The 26382-nt window shown below is 38.3% G+C and overlaps 1 long non-coding RNA gene and 1 other non-coding gene across 3 annotated transcripts in view; one reads left to right on the top strand and one right to left on the bottom strand.

Annotated features, from left to right (window-relative positions):
- The window catches only part of LOC118890694, a 194302-nt gene that overhangs the window by 61297 nt on the left and 106623 nt on the right, over positions 1–26382 (bottom strand). The window lies entirely within an intron of this gene.
- LOC118891423 lies at positions 12751–12811 on the top strand. The gene has a single exon (XR_005018999.1). It is a non-coding gene; the product is annotated as a U7 small nuclear RNA (small nuclear RNA).

Genomic DNA, 26382 nt, shown 5'->3' with positions numbered 1-26382 from the left:
CTGGGATGAAGTGAGAGAGTGGCATGGACATATATACACTACCAAACGTAAAATCGATAGCTAGTGGGAAGCAGCCGCATAGCACAGGGAGATCAGCTCAGTGCTTTGTGACCACCTAGAGGGGTGGGAGGGAGACGCAAGAGGGAGGGGATATGGGGATATATGTATATGTATAGCTGGTTCACTTTGTTATAAAGCAGAAACTAACAAACTAAAAAAATAAAAAACATAAATATGATCGGGGGAGTGGGGGTGGTGGTGTAATGAACTGGGCGATTGGGATTGACATGTATACACTGATGTGGATAAAATTGATGATTAATAAGAACCTGCTGTATAAAAAAATACATAAAATAAAATTCAAAAAATAAATGAATAAAAATAAATATGATCCTCATGTATTGTACAACACAAGGAATATAGCCAATATTTTGTAGTCACTATAAGTGGAGTATAATCTTTAAAGATTGTGAATCACTATACTGTACACCTATAACTTATATAATATTGTACATCAACTATACTTCAATATAAAAACATCTAAAGGAAGAAAAATAAATAAATATGATCCTCATTTTAGAAAGAAAAATAAATAAATAAAATGTCAGTATTTACAATAAGACAAAAATTAGATCCTTTCGCAACTCTTTCGTTTAGATGAAAAACATGTGATACCAACCTGAAAAGGAGGTCAGAGCTTCCCAGAAGTCTTTGAGGGGGCACACAAAACAAGCGTATGAAGACCACGGGGCTGTATCATAGGGCTTACTACATGCCAAGGAGGGAGAGGACACACAGGTGGCTGAGAGGTAGGGGGAGCCATGGTCCTTTGCAGCCCAGGGATCAGGGCAAGAGAGGCAGGGAGAGCAATGAGTCAGCGCAGTGTCCTCCCATGGAGGGCGGCCTGAGGTTGCTCTCCGGGCACCCCATGGCCCATGTGCGGCATTCGGGAAGTTTCCACGAGCCCCAGCACAGACGGACGATCACCTCCTACAGACTTCACGACAGCACAGATAATCAGCCCCCAGTAGTGTGAGATTCATGTGACTCCGGAAGACCAGACGGGCCCATTTACCCTCCCTGGTCAGCCAGCCCATATGCAGCAGGGCAACAAGTGTCCAGCAGCCCCGTCCCCTGCCTGTGGAATCCCAGTGAGTCCTGCCAACACCCAGGACCATCTTTGGGGATATGCAGCAAGAGTACGTGCTCATCGAGGGAGGATGAGTCATCCAAAAGACACCAAGGGAAACAGCCCTGAGAGGGAATTCGGCTTAGAAAACCCTGACTACTGAAACAGGAAAGAGGCTATAAACCAGGAGAGACGCAAGTGTTGTTAACTGGTGAGACTCAGTTCCATGCTACCCAGCAGGGCGGGGACACATAAGGAGGTTCAAGTCAGCTGGAGAAAAGGGTTTACACTGTCTCTGTGCACCGAGTGTCATCTGAGCAAATACACCATCCTATTGCACCTGCAAGTGAGGCTAACGATACTTACGTTGCAGGGTTCCTGTAAGAATTACAGAGAATGAACACAAAGTCACGCAGCACATACGTGCTCTGTGAAGGGCAACTATGACTGTTATTGTAAAATCTGTCTGCCTCCACTGTTGCCTTGGGGTGATGAGAAGATGCCTGGACCGTGGTCCCTGGGGCCAGTGTCAAGCTGTCCCTACCTTTGTGCGGCAGCAGCAGTCCCTGGGCACTGAAGCCCACTTCTAACAGAGGCAGGAGGACCCCTCTCCTGTCACATTCAGTACTTTATCCCTGGGTATGGTGGGTGCTGCACTGGGCTGCAATATCATATAGAGCCAGACAGGAACCAGTTCTGAGGAAAAGCCCTCACACTCTTCTCAAAATCAGTTCTCTGATAACTGGGGCATTGTTATTAGTAGGCCTGACCCTTCCCTAGAGCAGGTTTGTTCCCAGGGAGCACCCCATCCTCCCTGCAAACAGACCCTCAGTGAGCCCACCCCAGGAGTCCCCGATAAAGCTGGATCCCAGAGGGTGCAGAGCACCCAGCCCCAGAAGCAGAATGACCGTCAAACAACTGAAACATAAGCTTACATACTGCTTCCCAGCCCCTGTGCCTGATTTCATATTCCTTCTCTCAAACAGAGCCACCCAAAATGTGAACAGCTCTGGCTCCACAAAACCTGGATCTGTCCCATCCAGACCTTATTCTTACTCTCTCTGGTGAGTGGAAGAAAGAACTGGGCCTCCCATGCTGCTGTTGTGAGAAAGCCCTAACTGTGTCAGTGATAAAAGCACCTCCACAGATTGAAAAAAAAAAAAAAAAAAAAAAACACTTTCAAGTTAGATTTTCTCACCAAGTTCTCTCAGATAATGAATTCATTGATCAAATGTTAATTAAGCACCCACCAAGGGCAGGCACCAGGCCAGGTGCTCCCAGCCCATACCAGGAAGATCCTACAGCCAAGTGGGGGCATCTACCAGCACACTGCCTAAGGAATCTCTGCAAACTCTTTCCCTTGGGGCTGATGATCAGCCCAGAGGCACCAGCATGTGCCACCCTGTGTCAGCTCCCCAAGGTCCATCAACTAAAGGGTTAACACAGCAGGAGATGGGAACCACACTGGTTGTTAATATTTTCATATTATCCCTCCTTCCAACTAGTATTTTCCAAGTCCTTCAGTTCTACTGGTCTTCATTAGGGACCAAAAACAAATCCAGGAATAGTGATCATTCTGATCATCTACACAGGAAGCCCAGGTGAGTCTGGATGACCTTTGGAATGTTCTCTACCATGCACACAGCCATATATAGGTAGATCTTGCTTGAAGAAAAATCTAACTCTAAAACTTAGGTCTAAAAAAAGGCCAACTAGGAATTCTAATTCCTTTTATGGGATTGATGAAAGATAGGATTCATTTGAACAACAGCTTTCTCCTAATGCATTTAAAATATGTTCTACCAGAAGCTAACACAGTGTTGTAAATCAACTATACCTCAATAAAAAAAAAATGCTCCATTTATAATAACTAATTTATACATAATTGCCCAGGAACATGTCCATGGGGTAAAATGAGTTCAAGCATTCATTCTTTCATTCGACAGAATTTTATTAAGTATCCACTATGTGCCAGGCACTGTTCTAGTAGTGAACAAAACAGACAATGGTTATTTTCATGGAGCTGACATTCTGGTGGTAGTAGACAAATAGCCAGTAAATATGTAATATGTTAGGATGGGAAAAGTGCTATATATAAAATAAAACAGAGCAAAGGGGGCATCAGAGTAACTGGGTAAGGAATGGGGTGCTATCTCTACAGGGAAGGCCACTCTGCTTGGTGATGTTTGAGCTGAGAAGATGTGGGCAGAGGAAAGAAAGAGAACATGCCTTGAAGTCAGAGTGTGCTTGGTGTGTTTGAGGAACAGCAAAGCAGGCTAGCATGGCTGGGGCCTGGTGCAGCTGGGGTCGAACCTGCAAAGGGGAGTGTGGAAGAGTGTGAGGTTGGAGAACGAGCCAGGACTTATGTCTGAACTGCCTAAAGCAGACATTTGTTCTGAAATAGTCCTCGATATGCGCAGCATATAGTCAGGACCCAGAATCTCCCTGACTCCTCTAGAAAATTCAATAATAAAATGCTAAACCAAATTTAGGAACTCTAAACACATTTTAGATTAAAAAACAAGTTCCTTCCAATATCCTGTAACTTTACACCAGGATATCCATGGCAAGCTGGACACGGTATACAATGATTGCTTCTCACTCAATAAATGTGCTGTCAGCTACCCAGGCCTAGAGAGGAAAGGATGGTACTCTCACGTACTTAATTCCACTCTGCTTTTGATTAGGTCCTTGTGTTGCACCACTAACTCCCAGAAGGCTTTCTGATACACCAGCTGCTGACGGCCTGGTATGCAATATTCACTGGAAAGGTTATTCTCTGACGCTGACCTCCAGATTCCCGATGATAAACATGAATGAGCTAAGAAGCACATTAAACCCACCCCGGTGTCATTGCTGACCCAAAGAGAAGTGCTCTTCAAATTCTCACCTCTTCCTTTGATGACTTAGCCTTTATCCTCCACTTTAAAAAATTAAAATATATCAACAACTTTCATGAGTTATTTTTCCCCCTTCGTACCTCTGAGGAATTCCGTTACTAGTATATGGGAAGGGCCAGTGTCTCAGGACCCCATGGAGTCATGCCACAATAATGTCAAAGAAGGATCATTTCTTTATACGGGGAAATCAGTCACCTAGCATGCTTGACTGTAGGAAGTTATCAGGTAGCATCTCAGCAAGAGAAAACTGTTTCCAGAAACTGCTCAACTAGGCAATCCATCTCTCAAAAGGATTTTAGCTTCCTAACCAAGCAAAAGAATAACGTGGAGGAAATTTAGTAAATAATGACCCAACTCCCAAAAGCTACTAGCAAGTGTTTATTTTGTTTTGTTTTTAGATTAAAATAGCTTCTATAAAAACAAAACATTTCTCAATGTAGAAATATATTAATGCAATTCAGAAAAGCATGAAGGAGAAAGTGAAAAAATAGTCACTTGATATCATCACTGAGAGATAACCCATGTTAACATTTTGGTGAACACTTTTTCAGACATTTTTATGCATGAGCACACACAAATAATTTTACATAAATAGAATCAAAGCATACCTAAAGTTTTGTGATTTACTTTTTATTCACTCATGTATTGTGGACAGCTTTCTAAATTATTAAATATAGACCTAAATCATTACTTCAACTAGATGCCCAAAATTCCATTATACAAATTGTGAGAGTCACGAAATCACTTAACTACACTCATACATGTGAAGAAATAAGGCTTCTTTATGGGTCATAAGTGGAGCCTTTCACCAGTTAGTGGAGAAAAAATAATTTAGTCCAATTCCATAATCTCAGTACAATCCCATAATGTGAATGGTCCTCAAAGGATAATATTCTTTTCTAGGCAAAATTCTTAATCTCTCATATTCATTTCTCTCCCACATATTTTTACTAATAAAAGTGTGGCTGTGTAACAGGAAAGGGTACAGATTATGTGACATTATGGTAACAAGGGAGAAGGATCCTCAGGTGCACCTCCCTTGCCTGGTCTGCTGGATCCTAGCTGGGACTTCCAATGATGTGGCAGGTGTTACCTGCCTCCTGAACAGAGGCTGTGGAAGTACAACTGGCCATCTTGGTTTTTTGTTCAGGCAATGAGCGAAATCCACCCATGAGAGCAACCACTATATACCCCATCCCCAGAAAGGAGTGGGGCTCCCAGGCAACTCAACCAGTGTAGGGGTGCCCAAGGTAGCACACTTAAAAGGAGACTATACTGCTGACATCTTCCATTGCACCCTTGGGCATATACTATTAAAGACAGACATCTGCAAGCCTAGGGTGGCTGCCTGATTATCCCACCCAGGAGACAGACCTGCTGCAGTCTCGTTCAGTTGACCCTGATCTCAAAGGTCCCAACTCGGGCAGCCTCTTCCACCTGCCCCCAGTCCCTGCTCATTCATTGGGGCTCTCAGCACCCCCAAAGCTCCTTGAGGTTGCAGCGGCTAGTACTTCCTTGGCCGGGAACCCTCCTGATAGCAGTGCCTGTGATCAGTAAAACACCACCCAGTTGGGTTTAGAATTCTCTTAGGGGATCCAGGTGTCCAATCACCTGCCTCCCCATCCTCTGTGGGGTCCAGAGCTCCCCATCTTTGGAGTCTTCCTCTCTGCTCTGTGCTGTCAGGGTATAGAGGTCCCATTGTACTCTAGCCTCCCCCATCCAAGCATGGAGCACATTCCTCTTCAATCTGCAAGCTCCATGAGGGTGGAGACCACATCTGCTGTGTTCACTACTGAGTTCACACTGCCCTGCAAAGGGCATTATATGTGCTCAAGGCACATTTGAGGAATGAACAAATGAATGAATGAATGAATGAGGTTCATAACATAAATGAGGTTCCTGCACCAGTGTGGCCCTGAGAGGAGCATTTCCTGCCTAGCACTTGACTTCTGTAATCCTGGGGATGTTGTTTCTGTCTTCTGGGTCTGTCAGAACTCGGATAGGATCCCTGGACAGGATCTTGTTCCTACTCTGACAGAAGCTTCCTTGTGTCTGGACACCAGATTGGATGCTAACAGCAGGAGTCATGAGGGAAGTTAGGCATTCAGAAACACTCTGTTTCCTGACATCTGGAGAGAGAGAGAGAGAGAGAGAAAGAGGGAGAGAGCACACTAAGTGCTACCAGGAGATCAGCCATGCCCCATCTAAGCCCTGTTTTGCATTGCAGTGTCTTACACTTATTAAGAGGTGAGACTCTCCCCATCATGATTTATCAAACAACTCTAATAAGTACACTTTATGGTCCAGGTCATATCCTTTCATGAGCCTCATTATTTTAAACCAGTTTTATAGCAATAAGAGAATGTACCATAAATTATTTTTCACTAAGCGTCAACTAGCAGTTCTGTTTAAGCACTACTTCTAAATCCAAAGGAAGAAAGTTGTTTGTGCTAAATAATACGTTGCTATGATAGGGTAAGTGCCAAAAATGTAAGTTCATGTTAATTTTAGTCCACTGAGATAAACTATAAAAGTCTTTTACTTTCATTAAAAAATACTGCTTTTTTGCCAACATCTGAAAAAAAAAAAAGCTTGTGGATTTTTGTTGCCATTGTTTATTTATTTATTTCCCTCACTTAAAAAATAAAGTTACTGATATTTTTCTGTGAGTAGCTGTAATTAGTTCTGGCCAGCCAATAAATTCAGGGAGGAAATTAGGGTTTTTCTTGTGCTATGAGTAAGTTACCCAGGAACGTTCTCTAATTACCTTGCTTTATGACAACTGCTTCTACTCAGGAGGTATTTATTGAAAAATCCCTTCAACTACTTCAGAGATATACTTCTAAAGCAAAAGTATTATTTATTTCTAGCTTTTTGCTAGAGTAAACTACTGCCACTTTTACCTGGATGGAGGTGGGGAGATGCCATCCTGCTATGCTGTTATCTCTGACTCAGGGCAAATCAGCTCCAAACCATTGTGTCTCGTGGCCCTTGTTCATCTGAGCAGCTTCAGCCCAATGTGATCACTGGTCTGTTCCCCACAGTGTCACCTGGCACCATCTCATGACCACCTTTAAAGCAGGCTCCTTCAGAAGTTCTGTGCTGCAGTTAACCTCTCTTCCCCTTGGATTGTCCTCCAGTCTTGCTCTAATAGAACCTCATCCTGGAGATCTACTCGCCGGCATGGTGCTCACAGCCAACAGCACTGTATTATGTACCTAAAGTTTTCTAAGAGGGTGAATCTTAAGTGCTCTTACCACACACATGTACACACAAAATAATAACAATATTAATAATAATAAAGGAGGCAAGAGGAAAGTGGCCCCTTTTGCAAGGTGATGGATATGTCTGTAGCCTTGAAGGTGATGATGGTTTCATGGGTGTATACTTATCCCCAAACTCATCGAGTTGTATATATTAAATATGTACAGCTTTTCCCATGTCAATCATACCTCAATAAAGTGGTTTTTAAAAAATAAACATTTTTTTTAAATTAGGAAACAAAAAATTGGGTCATATCTCTCTTTCAGCTAATGACCCAGCATGGCTGGCTGCTAAAATTACGCTATATTTTTCTTCCACCAAGATCACCACTCCTGCTCACAAGCTGTAAGAGAATCAGCATTCTATTCACCCAGGAATAAAAGGTAATCATCAAGAGGCATTAGGCTGTAAAATTCTATTTCCAGGCTTATAAACTCAAGTTATGAAAGACAGGTACATCCAAAATTAATAGGAATAAAGCAATACTTTGAAAAGGCATTAGTAAAACCAAAGCTGATAACTTAAAGTCCAGTTAAAATCAATATTCTCATATTTAATAACAAAAGCAAAGAAAGAGTGGCATCAGGAAGCCAGGAAAAGATATTTTGGGAAAAGGATCTCATTCTTGGAGTTAATGAGTTTCCCTACACAAGTTCCACGAGTTCAAGCATGTTGATAACATCACAAGCGGTATTTCGGAGCCAAGATGGAATCACAGAGCTATGTAGCACGTGTTTCGTAAGTTCAAGTTTCAATGAGGATTTCTGCATTTACCCAAAAACCTCTGAAATAATTACGTAAGGATGTAATCATGATTTTCCACTCACCACATTGTTGGAGTTGTTTTGGTGTATCTCAAAGTTTTTGGAACAGCAGTTTGAGACAATGTGATTTGACTGTGTGAAATTTTCCAGGGTGAGTGCGTAAGCATGTAATTCATGTTTTTAAATACACGCTATGAAATGCACGTTGCTTATTAGCTTTCTAGCAATCTCCCAACTCTTCTATTTTCATCCCTTTAATTTTTATTAAATGATTTTTTTTATCATTATCTTCCTTATTCCCAACTTCAAAGAAATAATTATTTACATGACCCTATTTTCTACTAACCTTTGAAAGTATTTTCCCTACCAGCCCCCATCTTTTTTTGGTGATATTTTGTGCAACGGTTCTTGGTAGTGATGTCCAGTCATAACAGTTAGCATTTGCTGGCAGCTTACCATGTGCCAGGCACTACATTATCTCATTTAATTTACTGAAAGCACAGTTGTAACTTCTCCCGTTGCTTTTGCTTGGGAGAATTTGTTAAAACCCCGTTTATTAGTGTGAGAATTAGCAGCAGCTTTGCTGCTTGAAGTAGACTAAAAGCAAAATCCGCTCTGTATTCAAGCCAGGGTACTGCGTGTGGCTGCCAGGTCCAGCTGGCCACGGGAAATGTCTGGATGATTTCATTTAACGCCTTTAGAAATATTTCTCACTGGGCTAATTCAAGGAAAATGGCTTGTCACGGATGATATCTGACTATAATAAGCGGGTAAAATGCTTTCCCAATAAATATTGTAAAATGAAACAGGTGTAAAGCCACAGTTGGAAAATCAGCAGCCAAAGAGTGCTGCAGGGATTATGGGCCAACTTTCCAGCAGAAGGCTGATCCCTGGGAGGTGGCAGGGATCCGTGTTAGCCGGGCATTTTCCCCAGTGCTTCCAAGAAATTCATCATTTATTCAAGCATTCATTTAATAAATGCTGATATACTACATAGAGGCATTCTACTGGGTCTTAGCAGGACTCAAAGATTAATGCACTTCAGCCTTAAGGAGTTGCAGGCTAGTGGGAATTAGAGGACCTGGTAGGATCTGTGTGAAGCCCTGCCACCCCACATATGCGCAGATTGCTTCCTGCTGCACGTAGAGAAAACCCAAGTCCCTGAGTTGAAGGAGGTGCCAAAGGGCAATCAGTCTGGATTGGTTAGAGAGAAAAGACCTGCAGAAGAAGCTGAAAACGAGCAAGGTGGTAGATACTGGTGGCAGGAAACAGCTCCCCTCTCCCCTGGAGGAACACCAGGGGTTTAGAGACCTGCAACATAAGAGCTGAGCCCGGGCGAGTGGCCTGTGAGGACTGCCTGTTGTGTGGAGGAGCTGGAGCGGAGGCAGGCAGTGGAGGAGCCAAGGGCATACCTTGCGGGTTGGTCAGCCGGCTTCTGTTTGCCTCCAAGTTGTTGTGCAAGCTGAGCTCAGGGCCAGCCCTGAGGAGTGAACAGCACGTCCAGCGTTCAATGCAGAGAGTGGAGGGCTCAAAATTTAGTGTATTCAGCGGAGCTCCAGGGAAGTGGGAGCTGTGAGGCTGAACTGAGGAGCCACCCACCCTGAGGCTTACATGTCTGCACAAAGGAGGAAGAGCCAAGGTTGTGCAGAAGCCGATGGCCCTTAGGGGAGAGAAAGGGCCCTGTGATTTTCCTGTGCTCCCAACATGTGCGTGATGATGGTGATGTACTGAGTGTTTCCTATGTGCCAAACATTTTTCTAAACATAGAAAAATGTTATCTCATTTAATCTTTATAACAACTCTATGAGGTAAATATTATTATTTTCCCCATGTGGCAAATGATAAACTTGAGCACAAGAGAGGTGACAGAACTTCCCCAGGTTCCCACAGCTAATACCCACACAGCGGGATTTCGAACCCTGGCTGCCTGCCCTGGACCCACACTGTTAATTACTGAGCCGTTCTGCCCCCTGGAAGATGGTCATGCTTCAGAGAAATGAAAATACATACAGTCATGAAGCCAGGCCAGCATCAGTCAACACAGGCATCTAAGATGCAGCTCAGGAGTGTATAACGGAGACAGCTCAGCCAAATAAGTGCAGGACATGGCTTTCACGTTTATTTGCTTAAAAAGTCTTCATTCTGTCGGACTTGGAAGTGGAGCAGGAGAAGCTCGTGCTGACGGGGTGAAGGTGTCAGCAGGTCCTAAAAGCCAGTAGGAGAGCAAACCATCCCCATGATGCTCTGTGTGAATGCTCAAGGACATTCTGTTACAATTAATGTGTGAGTCAAGACCTGTCCATATTTAGATCATGAGCTTCCAATGGCCAACTTCTCTTAAGATTCTAACATGTCATTGCTAAGTAAACAAATGTACTTTTCCAGTAATTCTCTTATATCTCAAGTTGGAGTTTAAAAAAAAGGAAAATATTACTCCTGGATTTCAGGCTTTTGGTGGGGGACAGAAGGAGAAGGAGAATAATAAAGGCATATTTCAAAAATATTTATGTCCACATGAAAATCTGTACATGAATGTTCACAATAGCTCTATTGCCAATAAGCAAGAACTAGAAATAACTCAGACATCCTACAATAGGTGAAGAGTTTACAGTGGTACATCCATACCATGAACTACTACTTAGTAATAAAAAGGAATGAACTATTGATACATGCCCCCCAAAGTTGTACTTGCTACTCATTAAACTCCATTTCTGTAGGGCTGACCACCTATCCTTTCTTTTATATATTCTTAAGAACATTTGGAAAAAAGACTGTGGCAATCCCATAATACTCTGGGAAATTAAGTGCCTGGGCAGTTTGTGTTAGGGGTGGCTGTCACCAATGTTACACTGAGTTATGCGTAAGTAGTGGTATGCTGGAGTCAGCTTGTACCATTCATCACCCCAACTCTATGCTCAGTGACATCATAATGGTGCCTAAAATTAGCCATGGTGGGAGTATTTACATCATGGAAATCAGCAAATCAGAGGTCACTTCCAACCCTGAGAACTTGTTATTAAAGCTTTGCCAGGATGTCACTGTGGATGTCATGTGAATAAGTTATTTTAGAAAGTTCCAAAGGTGGGAAGTGGGAATAATCCAAGACAGGGAAATCTAAATCAGTTCATATATTGTAGCACCACCACTGTATGATCCCTCATGTATCACCACCCTGACAATCAGTTCTGAGCCAGACACATTTCTCAAGCCAGAAGTAAGACTTGAGTGGAAAAACCTGGGAGATGTGAATAAGGAAAATATTTGCGTTTTAATAAAGTCCTTTCACATTTTTCAAGGAACATGAAAAATAAACCAATAAAATGTCACCCAACACAGTAAGACAAGTTGCTGAAAGGGAAAACACCTGGGCAAGGTCAGTTTTGACCACCTGCAGGTGCCATGTATCCATCTTGAGGAAGGTGATTCAGCACCTACAAAGATCATTGCCTGAGTGCCTTACAAACATTATTAAAAATCAAAAACCTATATCTTAAAAAAAGCATTTGACAAAATCCAACACTCATCCTTGATAAGGGAAAAAAAAACAAAAACAAGAATCTCTTAGCAAACTGGGAATAAAGGGGAACTTTCTTAACTTGATACAGAGTTTCTAAAAACAAAAAGAAAAAAATAAACAAAAATAAACCCTATACAACTAACATCATACTTAATAAAGAAATGCTGAATGCTTTCTCCCTAAGATTAGGAAGAGGGCTAGATTGTTTCTCTCTCTCTCTTATTCAACATATGACTCACAACTCATTCAACATAGTATTGGAAGTTCTATGTTGCAATAGGTCAAGAAAAAGAAATAAAAGGCATTTAGATTGAAAAGGAGGAAATTAAAATGTCCCTATTTGCAGATAACATAATTGTGTAGAAAATCCCAAGGAATTTACAAAAACAAAACAAAAAACAAAAACCCTTCTAGAACTAGTAAGTGAGCTCAGCAGCATTGTAGGATACAAGGTCAATATTTTAAAAATTAATTACATTTCTATGTACTAATAATGATATATGGAAAATGAAATTAGAAACAATACCACTCATGACAAAAAAAATGAATACTTGGATATAAACTTAACAAGACTTGTACAGAATCTTTATGCTGAATTTTACAAAACACTGATGAAAGAAATCAAAGACCTAAATAATTGAGGGACATATTAAATTCATGGATTGAAAGACTCAACATAGTAAAGATGTAATTTCTCCCCAAATCAATACATAGTTTTAATGCAATCCCTATTGAAATCCCCAGCAAGATTTTTTGGCAGATACAGACAACATTATTCTACAATTTGTATGGAAAGGCAAAGAAACTAGAATAGCTAAAACAATTTTGAAAAATAAAGTGCGAGGAATCACTCTACTTGATATTAAAGACTACAATATACTACAGTAATCAAGACGGTGTGGTATTGTCAAAGGGATAAATACATAGATCAATGGGACAGAATACAGAACCCATAAATAGACCACACAAATATGCCCAACTGATTTTTGATGAAAGTGCAAAAGCAATTCAATGCAGGAAGGATAACCTTTTCAAAAAATGGTACTGGAGCAATTCAACATCTGCAGTGAAAAAAACAAAACAGAACAAAAGAGGAAGAACCTGGACTTAAGTCTCTTACCTTACAGAAAAATTAACTCATAATGAATCACAGACTTAAATGTACAATGTAAAATTAAGTGTTATAGCTCTTTTAGAATTGGTCTGGCAGGTTTCTGGTCCTTACCAGAAGACCTCCATAGGGGGGAAAAAATGTGAAACTAGAGCTTTTAGAAAAAAAATAGGAGAAAAATTTGGGGACATAGGACTAAGCAAAGAATTCTTAGACTTGACTAAAAAAGCATAATCTATACAAGGAAAAACTGATAAATTAGACCTCATCCAAAACTTGCAACTTTGCTATGTAAAAGATCTTCTTAAAAGGATGAAAAGATAAGCCACAGACTAGGAAAAGATACTTGCAAACCACATATTCAACAAAGGACTAGAATACATAAAAACTTGACATTAAAAAACAAATAATCTAATTAGGAAATGAGCAAAAAACATTAATAACGTGTCACCAAAGAGGATATACAGATGGCAAATAAGCACATGAAAAGATGTTCAATAGCATTATCCATTAGGAGAATGCAAATTAAAACTACAATGATATTATCACCACACACCTTTCAAAATGGCTAAAATGAAAAACAGTAACAGCACCAAATTCTGCCAAGAATGTAAAAAACTCAATCATCCATAGACTGCTGCTGAGAATGAAAAATAAAACTCTGGAAAACTATTTGGCAGCTCCATACAAAACAAAAATATGACTATCATACAATCCAACAATAACACTCTTGGGCATTTTCCCCAGATAATTAAAATGTATGTTTACATCAAAATCTATGTACAAATGTTCATAACAGCTTTATTCATAATAAACAAAAACTGGAAACAACTCAGATGTCTTTCACCAGGTGATCATTAAACAAATGTAGTATATCCATACCATGGAATACTACTCAACAATGAAAAGGATAAACTATTGACACACATGGCTTGGATGAATCTCCAGGGGATTATGCTGGGTGAAAAAAAGCCAATCCTAAAAAGTCAGACACTTTATGATCTTATTTATATAACATTCCTGAAATAACAAAATTATGGACATGGAGAACAGGTTAGTCATTGCCAAGAGTCAGGCATGGGAGTTAGGGGGAGGTATACATGGCTATAAAAGGGCACCATGAGGGATTCTTGTGGTGATAAAAATGTTCTTTACCTTGACTGTATCAATGAGATATCCCGGTTGTAATATTATAATATGGTTTTGTAAGATGTTAGCTTTGGGAGAAATGGCACAAATGGTACACAGGATCTCTCTGTATTATTTCTTAGCAATGCATGTGAATCTACAATTATCTCAAAATGAAAATTCTAATATTTTTAAAAACGCTATATCTTGGGAACTTGATTGTTTTCTTTTTACATTTTTATCTATATATTTTTTTGCTTATAACTTTTTGTAAGTTTCTTTGAAAATATTAGCCTGTTTGTATATTTAAGAGACTTTTAACATGTTTGATCATTTGACACAGTAATTCCAAGCCCAGAATTATAGCCTGAGAAAAAATTCAAAATGCAGAAAAAGATGTTCATTGTAACAATATGTGCTAACAAAAAATCCTAAAAGCAACTTTGTGTCCAACATCTAAGGAGGGATTAAATAAAATATCATATCCAAATGATGGAATATTCTGCAACCACTGAATACAATTTTTTTAAACATCTTTATTGGAGTATAATTGCTTTACAGTGGTCTGTTAGTTTCTGCTGTGTAACAAAGTGAATCAGCTATACATCTACATATATCCCCATATCTTCTCTCTCTTGCGTCTCCCTCCCACCCTCCCTATACTACCCCTCGAAGTGGACACAAAGCACCGAGCTGATCTCCCTGTACTACGTGGCTGCTTCCCACTAGCTATCGTTTTACATTTGGTAATGTATATATGTCCATGCCACTCTCTCACTTCATCCCAGCTTACCCTTCTCCTTCCCCGTGTCCTCAAGTCCATTCTCTATGTCTTTACTCCTGTCCTGCCCCTAGTTTCTTCAGAACCTTTTTTTTTTTAGATTCCATATATATGGTTACCATATGGTATTTGTTTTTCTACTTCTGACTTACTTCACTCTGTATGACAGTCTCTATGACCATCCACCTCACTACAAATAACTCAATTTCATTTCTTTTTATGGCTGAGTAATATTCCATTGTATGTATGTGCCACATCTTCTTTATCCATTCATCTGTCGATGGATATTTAGGTTGCTTCCAGGTCCTGGCTATTGTAAATAGACTGCAATGAACATTGTGGGACATGACTCTTTTTGAATTACGCTTTTCTCAGGGTATATGTCCAGTAGTGGGATTGCTGGGTCGTATGGTAGTTCTATTTTTAGTTTTTTGAGGAACCTCCATATTGTTCTCCATAATGGCTGTATCAATTTACATTCCCACCAACACTGCAAGAGGGTTCCCTTTTCTCCACACCCTCTCCAGCATTTACTGTTTGTAGATTTTTTTTTTTTTTAGCTGATCTCCCTGTGCTATGCGGCTGCTTCCCACTACCTATCTATTTTACATTTGGTAGTGTATATATGTCTATGCCACTCTCTCACCCTGTCACATCTTACCCCTCTCCCTCCCCATATCCTCAAGTCCATTCTCTAGTAGGTCTGTGTCTTTATTCCTGTCTTGCCACTAGGTTCTTCATGACCTTTATTTTCCCTTAGATTCCATATATATGTGTTAGCATACTGTATTTGTTTTTCTCTTTCTGACTTACTTCACTCTGTATGACAGACTCTAACTCCATCCACCTCACTACAAATACCTCCATTTCATTTCTTTTTATGGCTAAGTAATATTCCATTGTATATATGTGCCACATCTTCTTTATCCATTCATCCGATGATGGACACTTAGGTTGCTTCCATGTCCTGGCTATTGTAAATAGAGCTGCAAGGAACATTTTGGTACATGACTCTTTTTGAATTACGGTTTTCTCAGGGTATATGCCCAGTAGTAGGATTGCTGGGTCATATGGTAGTTCTATTTTTAGTTTTTTAAGGAACCTCCATACTGTTCTCCATAGTGGCTGTATCAATTTACATTCCCACCAACAGTGCAAGAGGGTTCCCTTTTCTCCACACCCTCTCCAGCATTTATTGTTTCTAGATTTTTTAATGATGGCCATTCTGACCAGTGTGAGATGAAATCTCATTGTAGTTTTGATTTGCATTTCTCTAATGATTAATGATGTTGAGCATTCTTTCATGTGTCTGTTGGCAATCTGTATATCTTCTTTGGAGAAATGTCTATTTAGGTCTTCTGCCCATTTTTGGATTGGGTTGTTTGCTTTTTTGTTATTGAGCTGCATGAGCTGCTTCTAAATCTTGGAGATTAATCCTTTGTCAGTTGCTTCATTTGCAAATATTTTCTCCCATTCTGATGGTTGTCTGTTGGTCTTGTTTATGGTTTCCTTTGCTGTGCAAAAGCTTTTAAGTTTCATTAGGTCCCATTTGTTTATTTGTGTTTTTATTTCCATTCCTCTAGGAGCTGGGTCAAAAAGGATCTTGCTGTGGTTTATGTCATAGAGTGTTCTATGTTTTCCTCTAAGAGTTTGATGGTGTCTGGCCTTACACTCAGGTCTTTAATCCATTTTGAGTTTATTTTTGTGTATGGTGTCAGGGAGTGTTCTAATTTCATACTTTTACATGTACCTGTCCAATTTTCCCAGCACCACTTATTGAAGAGGCTGTCTTTTCTCCACTGTGTATGCTTGCCCCCTTTATCAAAGATAAGGTGACCATATGTGCGTGAGTTTATCTCTGGGCTTTCTATCCTGTTCCATTGATCTATATTTCTGTTTTTGTGCCAGTACCAAACCGTCTTGATTACTGAAGCTTTGTAATATAGTCTGAAGTCAGGGAGCCTGATTCCTCCAGCTCCATTTTTCGTTCTCAAGATTGCTTTGGCTATTCGGGATCTTTTGTGTTTCCATACAAATTGTGAAATTTTTTGTTCTAGTTCTGTGAAAAATGCCAGTGGTAGTTTGATAGGGATTGCATTGAATCTGTAGATTGCTTTGGGTAGTAGAGTCATTTTCACAATGTTGATTCTTCCAATCCAAGAACATGGTATATCTCTCCATCTATTTGTAGATTTTTTGATGATGGCTATTCTGACCTGTGTGAGGTGAAACCTCAGTGTAGTTTTGATCTGCATTTCTCTAATGATTAATGATGTTGAGCATCCTTTCATGTGTCTGTTGGCAATCTGTATATCTTCTTTGGAGAAATGTCTATTTAGGTCTTCTGCCCATTTTTGGATTGGGTTGTTTGTTTTTTAATATTGAGCTGCATGAGCTGCTTGTATATTTTGGAGATTAATCCTTTGTTAGTTGCTTCGTTTGCAAATATTTTCTCCTATTCTGAGGGCTATCTTTTCGTCTTGTTTATGGTTTCCTTTGCTGTGCAAAAGCTTTTAAGTTTCATTAGGTCCCGTTTGTTTATTTTTGTTTTTATTTCCATTTCTCTAGGAGGTGGGTCAAAAAGGATCTTGCTGTGATGTATGTCATAGAGTGTTCTGCCTATGTTTTTCTCTAAGACTTTTATAGTGTCTGGCCTTACATTTACGTCTTTAATCCACTTTGAGTTTATTTTTGTGTATGGTGTGAGGGAGTGTTCTAATTTCATTCTTCTACATGTAGCTGTCCAGTTTTCCCAGCACCACTTATTGAAGAGGCTGTCTTTTCTCCATTGTATTTTCTTGCCTCCTTTATCAAAGATAAGGTGACCATATGTGTGTGAGTTTATCTCTGGGCTTTCTATCCTGTTCCATTGATCTATATTTCTGTTTTTGTGCCACTACCATACTGCATTTAAGACAATTTTAACCCCCCAAATTTCAATCACATGATGAGTTGAAAATTTTTAACATAATGCTAAGGGACAAAATGAAGGTGGAAAACTGTACATTCAACATGATTTCAATAATATACAATGATATGGATAGAAAGAGGGAAATACTCCAAATGTCAGCAATAATACTCTCTAGGTGATAGAATTACAGATGAGTTTTATTCTCTTCTCCAAGATTCTTTTTGGTTTTCGGTGATGAGCTTACAACTGGTATGATCTTGGACTAGCTGTTATCCTTTCTAAGCCTTGGAGTCCTCACTCATTAAATGGAGATAATAATAGTACCTTCCTTATGTTTGGTATTAATCTATAGTGCTTAGCAAATTATCTGATACACAATAAATGTTATTTATTTGACAAGCATACATGTATAGTACTCACAATGTACCCGGCACGATTCTAAGATCTTTCCAAATATTAACACATTTAGTCCTCATAACAAGCCTCTGAGGTAAGTACAATTATTATTGAATGAGGAAACTGAGGCAAAGAGAAATTAAATAATTTGCCCTAAGTTATACAACAAATAAATAGCAGAGCTGGAGTCTGAACCCATAAAGTCTGGCTCCAAAGTCTGTACTATTAATCATTACGCTATTTAGCCACTGTTTATTATTATTATTATGGAGTAAAAGTAAAACTTTAAGTCAGATCCTAAAATAATGAAAAAGGCAGAATTTTTCTAGACATGTATGGTTGATGACAAGCAGCATAGAGAAAGAATGGCAGAACAGATACATTGCTAGGCGTGCTTATGGAATTTGGAGGCATATAATTTGAACCAGATATCAGTTCCCTCAATTCTAACCTATATGGCCTTGCATAAATTATTTAATCTGTCTGGGCATGAAATGAATAATCTGCGAAATAAAATTTAAAAGTACCTACATTTCAGGCTCATTGAGAGGATTATTTAAGTTAATACAGGTAAAGTAATTCTATATAGTACATACTCAACAAATGCTTGTTTCTTTTCTCCTTGTTAACATCTAAAACACTGTTTTTAAATAGGGCAGAACACATTCAGATGATCACATCAATATATATGCCTCATGATAAACAGACCATGTCCTGATTATCACCAGCAAAATAAAATTGATGCATGGTATCTAAGTGGCTTAATGGACCATCTTGACTACATAATCCAAAGTTCCTGGAAAATGTAGAGCCTACAGAGTGTGTAGTTGAATCATCTCTTGGAGCTTGAATACCCAGCACAGACAGCAAGTGGGTGATTCCTGGTAACACTGTTTACTTGATAAATACAACAGACACTATAAAACACCCCTTGCAGAGTCCTAAGACTTCACAACATCAAAAGCAAATATACACCATCCGGTCTTTATGGAGCTTTATGACCCAATAAAAATGGAAACAATAGACCACTGCATCAATATACAAACCCAATATAACAGTGAGGCTCAAGAGACACTGGGGTACACCATCTGCAGCTAAAGAAAGGGAGAGTGATCAAGTATAACTAAACTATCTGTAGCAGGTCCAAACAGGTAGTGTGGTATTACTTACAGCTGGGGACAGTTGGTCAGAGAACCTTAAGGGTGGTGACCTATGAGTTTCCTGGTCACAAGGATTAAAATAAAAGCCTTTCCTACACAAAGCATGAAGCTGAGGGAAAATGGATTATCTGCTATGATACAAAATGTGTTTTACATTGATCATTTTAACAGTCAGGTAATTTCATATTTCATGTCAATAGCCACAACAATTAGTAAAATCCTGTGTCTAGAAGTCATACGTGCCAAAATTGTGGAAGTTGCCATGGAAAGAACATAGGCTTTGGAGCTAGATGGAGGTTGGCCTCCTGACCCCTCTCTTTACCATTAAGGTGACTTTGAGCAAGACATTTAAGTTCCTTTAATTCTCAGTTTTATTCATCTATAAAGTGAAAAAAATTACTTAAGCTCAAAGAATTATTATAAGATTATAGATTAGGTATGGAAAGGGAAAACATCAAGTGCCCACTAAATCAACTGCTATTATTATTATTATTAAATTTAAAAGTGTGGAAACTCTTACCACTCAGTCATAAAATAGGGTGGAATCTTGCCATTTGTAAAACATGGATGGGCCTTGAGGGCATTACGCTAAGTGAAGTAAGTCAGGCAGAGAAAGAAAAATATCATATGATATTATCTCAGTTACATGTGGAATCAAAAGAAAAAACAAAACAAAACAACAAACCAAGTTTATAGATAGAGAGAACAGACTGGTGGTTTCCAGAGGGAAAGCTGGATGGGGAAGTGGGCAAAATGGATGAAGAAGGTCAAAAGGTACAAACTTCTAGTTATAAAATAAATAAGTCATGGAGATGTAATGTACATCATGGTGACTATAGTTAATAATACTGTGTTACATGTTTGAAAGTTCCTAAGAAAGTAAATCTTAAATGTTCTCACACACAAAAAAAATTTGCTTGTAACGTGTATGGTGATGGATGGTAACTAGACTTATTATGGTGTTAATTTTGCAGTGTATACAAATACCAAATCATTATGTTATACATCTGAAACTAATATAATGTTATATGTCAATTATACCTCAACAAAAATTAATTTATTAATTTTTTTCAAAAGAAATCATGCAAATTCTACACAACTCTTTCAGAAAATAGAAAAGCAAAGAACAGGTCCCACCTCATTTTATGAAACCAGAAGTCATTACCCTGATACCAAACCAAGTAATAAGAAGAAAAGAAAAGAAAGACCAAAATTCCTCATGGGCATAGATGCAAAAATCCTCAACAAAGTATCAGTACATTGCATCTGACAATACATAAAAAGAATAATGCACCACAACAAAGTGGGGTTTATCTAGGGAACGTAAGGCTGGTTCATGTTTAAAACTCAATCATTTGATCCACAACATTAACATTCTAAAGAAAGAATCCCGGGCTTCCCTGGTGGCGCAGTGGTTGAGAGTCTGCCTGCCAATGCAGGGGACACGGGTTCGAGCCCTGGTCTGGGAAGATCCCACATGCCGCGGAGCAACTGGGCCTGTGAGCCATAATTACTGAGCCTGCGCGTCTGGAGCCTGTGCTCCACAACAAGAGAGGCCGCGATAGTGAGAGGCCCGCGCACCGCAATGAAGAGTGGCCCCCGCTTGCCACAACTAGAGAAAGCCCTTGCACAGAAATGAAGACCCAACACAGCCATAAATAAATAAATTTAAAAAAAAAAAAGCAAACCTTTTAAAAATAAAAAATAAAAAAAAAATAAAGAATCCCATATGATCATAGTAATTGATATAGAAGAAACATTTGAAAAATATCAACATCCATTATGACAAAAACTCTCAGCAAACTAGAAACACAAGAGAACTTCCTTGCCCTGATGAAAGACATCTACAAAAACCTAGAGCTAACATCATACTTAATGATGTAAGCTGAATGTTTTATCCCTAATACAGGGAACAAGGCAAGAATGTCCACTCTCACCAGTCCTATTCTGTATCAGGAAGTCTTAGCCAGTGCAACTGGCAGCAAATAGAAATAAAAGACACACCAAATAGAAAGGAAGAAATAAAACTCTACTTATTCATATGTGACACAGTTGTCTACATAAAAGCCTAGGCAATCTGAAAAAAAAAGAATAAGTGAGTTAGTAAGGCCTCAGAAAACAAGGTCACCTCACAAAAATTAATCATATTTCTATATACTACAATGAACATGGAAAACCAAAATTTAAAAATACGGTACCATGTAGAATAGATACAAAAATGAAATATTTAAGTATAAATTAACAAAATATGTACAGGATCTATATTTGAAAACTACAAAATACTCATGAAAAGTTTAAAGAAGACTTAAGTAAAATAAGGGACCCACCATGTCTTATGTATAGAATGTTTGTGTCCCCCCAAAATCCATATGTTGAAGTCGTAAGCTCCAGTGTGGCTGTAAGAGATGGTACCTCTAAGCAAGTAAAGTTAAAAGAGGTCATAGGGTGGAGCCCTGCTCTGATAGGAGTAGTGTTCTGATAAGAAGAGACTGAAGGAGCTCACTCTCTCTCTTTCTCCAAGGACAAAAAGAAGAAGTCATGTGAGCACATAGTGAGAAGATGACTGTCTGCAACCCAAGGAGATAGACTTCACCAGACACTGACCCTGATGACATCTTGATCTTAGACTTCCAGTCTCCAGAACTGTGAGCAAATAAATTTCTGTTGCTTAAGCTATCCAGTTTATGGTATTTTGGCATGGTAGCCTGAACAGATAAATACACCATGCTTATGGATTGGAAGACTCAACAAAGTAAAGATGTTAATTCCACCCAAGTTGATCTAGAGATTCAATACCATTCCAAACAAAACACCAACCATATTTTTTCTAATTCTCAAATATATATGGAAAGGCAAAGCAGCTAGAATAGCCAAAACAATCATTAAAAATGAGAATAAAATTAGAAGAACCACACTACTTAAATTTACAACTTACTAAAAATTACAGTAATCAAAAGAATATAGTATTGGTCAAAGAACAGACATATAAATCAGTGGATCAAAATAGATGGCCAATAAATAAATTCATGGAAATACAGTCAATTGATTTTTGACAAAGATAAAGACAATTCAATAGAGAAAGAATAGTCTTTTCAGCTACAGTGTTGGAAAACTTGGATATCCTTATATCCAATAAGAATCTTGGCCACTGTCTCCATTAGTACTTTTAACCTCATAACTTACACAAAAATTAAAATGTATCATGGGTTTAAATGTAAAAATAAAACTCTCATATTCTTAAGAGAAAACCTTGTGACCTAAGGTTAGACAAAGAGTTCTTAGACATGAAGCAAAAGCACACACAAAAAAGAAAAAATTAATAAACTGGACTTCATAAAACTTATCACCTTTTGCTCTACAAAAGACACTGTTAAGAGAATTAAAAGATAAGCTGCAGACTGGGAGAAAATATTTGCAAGTCACATATCCAACAGACAGTTTGTACCCATAAAGAACTCTCAAAATTCAACAGTACGAAAACAGAGAACTCAATTTTTAAATGGGCAAAAGACTTGAACAGACACTTCAGTAAAGAAGATATATGGATATCAAATGAAAGATGTACAACATCATTAGCCATCACAGAAATGCAAATTAAAACCACAATTAGATATCACTACACACATATTAGAAAGACTAAAACTAAAAACTAAAAACACTGACAATACTAAGTGCTGACAAGGATATGGATCAATAAAGTTCTCATATGTTTCTTTGAAAATGCAAAATGGTACTTTTCTGGAAACACTTTGGCAGTTTCTTATAAAGTTAAACATACACTTACCGTATGATCCAGAAACTGGTATTTCCTAGTATTTACAAGGTATTTACTATAAAGAAATAATAAACCCTTGTTCGTACAAAAGCCTGTTAATATTAACTCTACTCATAATCACCCACAACTGGAAACAACCCACTGTCCCTCAATGAGTAAAAGGATAAACTATGATACAACTATACAGTAGAGTACTACTAAGCAATAGGAAGGAATAAACTACTGATGTGTGCAACAAACTGGATGAATCTCAAAGGCATTATCCTGAGTGAAAGAAGCCAGTATCCACAGGGATGCAAGGATTCTTCAATATCCGCAAATCAATCAGTGTGATACACCACATTAACAAACTGAAGAATAAAAAGCACACAATCATCTTAATAGATGCAGAAAAAGCTTCTGACAAAATTCAACACCCATTTATGATAAAAACTCTCCAGAAAGTTGGCATAGAGGGAACTTACCTCAACATAATAAAGGCCATATATGACAAACCCACAGCTAGCATCATTCTCAACAGTGAAAAGATGAAAGTATTCCCTCTAAGATCAGGAACAAGACAAAGATCACCACTGTTGCCACTTTTATTCAATATAGTTTTGGAAGTCCTAGCCAGGGCAATCAGAGAAGAAAAAGAAATAAAAGGAATCCAAACTGGAAAAGTAGAAGTAAGACTGTCACTGTTTGCAGATGACATGATACTATACATAGAAAATCCTAAAGATGCCACCAGAAAACTACTAGAGCTCATTAATGAATTTGGTGAAGTTGCAGGATACACAATTAATACACAGAAATCTCTTGCATTCCTATATACCAACAATGAAATGTCAGAAAACGAAGTTAAAGAAACAATCTCATTTACCATCACATCAAAAAGAATAAAATACCTAGTAATAAACCTACCTAAGGAGGCAAAAGACCTGTACTCTGAAAGCTATAAGACAATGATGAAAGAAATTGAAGATAACACAAACAGATGGAAAGATATACCATGCTCTTGGATTGGAAGATTCAGTATTGTCAAAATGACTATACTACCAAAGGCAATCTACAGATTCAATGTAATCCTATCAAATTACCAATGGCATTTTTCACAGAACTAGAGCAAACATTTTTTTTAATTTGTGTGGAAACACAAAAGACCCCAAATAGCCAAAGCAACCCTGAGAAAGAAAAACGGAGCTGGAGGAATCAGGTTCCCTGACTTCAGACTATACTACAAAGCTACAGTAATTAAAACAGTATGGTACTGGTGCAAAAACAGAAATATAAATCAATGGAACAGGATAGAAAGCCCAGAAATAAACCAACACACCTATGGTCAATTAATCTATGACAAAGAAGGCAAGAATACACAATGGAGAGAGAGAGTCTCTTCAATAAGTGGTGCTGGGAAAACTGGACAGCTACATGTAAAAGAATGAAATTAGAACATTCTCTAACACCATACACAAAAACAAGCTCAAAATGGATCAAAGACCTAAATGTAAGGCCGGACACTATAGAACTCTTAGAAGAAAACATCGGCAGAACATTCTTTGACATAAATTGCAGCAATATCTTTTTTGATCCGTCTCCTAGAGTAATGAAAATAAAAACAAAAACAAACAAATGGGACCTAATGAAACTTAAAAGCTTTTGCACAGCAAAGGAAACCGTAAACAAAACAAAAAGACAACCCACAGAATGGGAGAAAATATTTGCAAACGAAGCAACTGACAAAGGGTTAATCTCCAAAATATACAAGCAGCTCATGCAGCTCAATATCAAAAAAAATGAACAAGCCAATCAAAAAATGAGCAGAAGATCTAAATAGACATTTCTCCAAAGAAGACATACAGATGGTCAAAAGGCACATGAAAAGATGCTCAACAACACTAATCAGAGAAATGTAAATCAAAACTACAATGAGGTATCAGCTCACACCAGTCAGAATGGCCATCATCAAAAAATCTACAAACAATAAATGCTGGAGAGGGTGTGGAGAAAAGGGAACCCTCTTACACTGTTGGTGGGGATGTAAACTGGTACAGCCACTATGGAGAACAGTACAGAGGTTCTGTAAAAAACTAAACATAGAACTACCATATGATCCAACAACCCCACTCCTGAGCATATGTCTGGAGAAAACCATAATTCAAAGATGCATGCACCCCAACGTTCATTGCAGCACTATTTACAATAGTCAAGACATGGAAACAACCTAAATGTCCACTGACAGAGGAATGGATAAAGATGTGGTACTTTTATACAATGCAGTATTACTCAACCATAAAAAAGAACGAAATAATGCCATTTGCAGCAAAATGGATGGACCTAGAGATTATCATACTAAGTGAAGTAAGTCAGACAGAGAAAGACAAACATAATAATGATATCACTCATATGTGGAATCTAAAATATGATACAAATGAACTTATTTACAAAGCAGAAACAGAATCACAGATTTCAAAAACAAACTTATGGCTTCCAAAGGGGAAACATGGCAGGGAGGGATAAATTAGGAGCTTGGGATTAACATACCCACACTACTATATATAAAATTGATTACCAACAAGGACCTACTGTATAGCATAGGGAACCCTACTCAATATTCTGTAATAACCTATATGGGTAAAAATCTGAAAAAGAATGAATATATGTATATGTATAACTGAATTACTTTGCTGTACACCTGAAACTAACACAACATTGTAAATCAACTATACTCCAATAGAATTTTTTTAAAAAAGCAACCAGTATCAAAAGATTATGTTTTGTAATGATTTCATTTATATGACATTCTCAAAAAGACAAACCTATAGTGTTGGAGAACACATCATTGGTTGTCAGGGGCTGTGATGGGGGGAGGTCCTGACTAAAAAGGAGTAGCAAAATGGAAATTTTTTGGGTGGTGCAACCATCTGTACCCTGATTGTGGGGATAGTTACACAAATTTTTAAATGTGTTAAAATCCATAAAAATGTATATACAAAAAGAGTAAATTTTACTGTATATTCATTTACAAAGTAATTTTTTTTAAACAGAAGTAAAAACATTGCATTGCTAGCGTCGTTTTGACCAAATTCCATTGGGTTTGATAACTGTATTACAGTGACCATGCTGTGAGTGTCCAGAATCAAATTGCAAATTTGGATATAACATGATAATGTGGACATGAACATGACAGTGTTGTATTTACTGGCCTAGAGTAAGGAAACACATCATAATCTTTACTTGGTATTTGTTTACCTTATAAAATTTTATAGCAGAAGTCTAATTTATCATAAGTAAGATTGCCTGTCCAGAGACATTTACAAGCTATTCCTTGATGATATGATGGGCCAAATCAAGTTGGATTTTATGATCAATATTCTTCATAACAAAGAGACTGAAGCCAGGTTGGCTAAAAGAGTCAGTCTTCTTCGATCTACTAAATTTTATTTGCTATGTCTTATTCTCCTAGCACTGCCTGTTTTTAATAGACATCTAAAATACAAATGGTCAGAAACTCCCTGTTCAGATACCAACAACTGCCCACTGTCTCCATTAGTACTTTTACTA

The sequence above is a fragment of the Balaenoptera musculus genome, chromosome 2 (genome assembly GCF_009873245.2).
Source record: "Balaenoptera musculus isolate JJ_BM4_2016_0621 chromosome 2, mBalMus1.pri.v3, whole genome shotgun sequence".
In the NCBI taxonomy this organism is placed as follows: domain Eukaryota; kingdom Metazoa; phylum Chordata; class Mammalia; order Artiodactyla; family Balaenopteridae; genus Balaenoptera; species Balaenoptera musculus.
This window is presented reverse-complemented; position numbering and strand designations above follow the sequence as displayed.